At 46.2% G+C, this 1,148-nt stretch overlaps 1 non-coding gene across 1 annotated transcript; it reads left to right on the forward strand.

Moving 5' to 3' along the window:
* The first annotated feature begins 208 nt into the window (after positions 1-208).
* On the forward strand, positions 209-280 carry TRNAA-CGC (transfer RNA alanine (anticodon CGC)). The gene has a single exon. It is a non-coding gene; the product is annotated as a tRNA-Ala (tRNA).
* Positions 281-1,148: the final 868 nt, after the last annotated feature.

Below are 1,148 nucleotides of genomic sequence, written 5' to 3' on the forward strand. Positions count from 1 at the left end.
ATCTTCCCTGCCTGGTGCTGGACCCGCCAGTGGGATTGAAAACGCGCAGCCTCCGCGCGTGCTGAAGCTGCGTGGACGCCCCCCAGCGAGGCTGCAGGCTACTGTGCCCCCGGCGCCGCCGCGCGGAGGCGGGAGACGAAATAGCACCAAATAATTCCGCACTTTTCACGGGACAGGCAGGAGCGCTGCCCGACGGCTCCTCGCGGCGGGGGATGTAGCTCAGTGGTAGAGCGCATGCTTCGCATGTATGAGGCCCCGGGTTCAATCCCCGGCATCTCCACACCAGCCTTTTATTCCCATCCTGAACTAGTTCAGCCTCTGCTCTGAAATTACCAGGTAAGACTTTTTAGTCCTTTCTCATTATTCCAGAATGTGATCTGCCGTTATCATTCCTTTTAAGTTGAGCGATATCCCGTCTGTATGTTTATTTCTCTTCCGTTTGATTGACCGCCGAATGTTCCCTGCTTTCCGGAAATTCCCTGGGGTGTTTTATTATGCAGTAAGAAGTACAAAGCCAGAGGGACAATTCAAAAGTAAATTCATTCTAGGAAGGCATCCAGAAAGAGGGAATACAGCTGCATGTCACAGAATGATTTAGCTTGGTTAAATGAGGTCCCATCCATCCTCACTTTCCACTGGGAAATAAGCAGTAAAAGTAAAATATCTTTTAGTAATTATTTTAGGGGCGGGTAGGGTAGGGTTTGGGGTATTGAAGTGGGAGTTGCATATCAATATTAAAGGGTCCAACCTAACACCATTAGAGGAATTTCTTCATTTGCTATAGTTACTAACCTAGTTATCACTTTATTTCTTACTGCTTCTCTGCCTTTCCTTAGAGATTCTGTGCAGGAGAGCTGGTCTTGGTCCAGTGCAAGAGGTTTGGGAAAATAGTAAGGTTAGAAATGCTCATGGAAATGGAAGGCAGAGTTGGTTAGAAACCCACACAAGACTGACGGCACTGGAGGTCCAAGTGAGGCTACATTCTGGACATCTCTCATCAAATGGATTTTTAGGCTTATGTGATTTCTGACTGCACTCACGTTCATTCTTGATTCAACTCAGTGCTTTGAAATATTGATAATGTAATAACAATAATTGACCATTTCTGTTCACATTTAAAAATACAGTAAAGTGGTACCGTGTATTGT

The sequence above is a fragment of the Vulpes vulpes genome, chromosome 12 (genome assembly GCF_048418805.1).
Source record: "Vulpes vulpes isolate BD-2025 chromosome 12, VulVul3, whole genome shotgun sequence".
NCBI lineage: Eukaryota > Metazoa > Chordata > Mammalia > Carnivora > Canidae > Vulpes > Vulpes vulpes.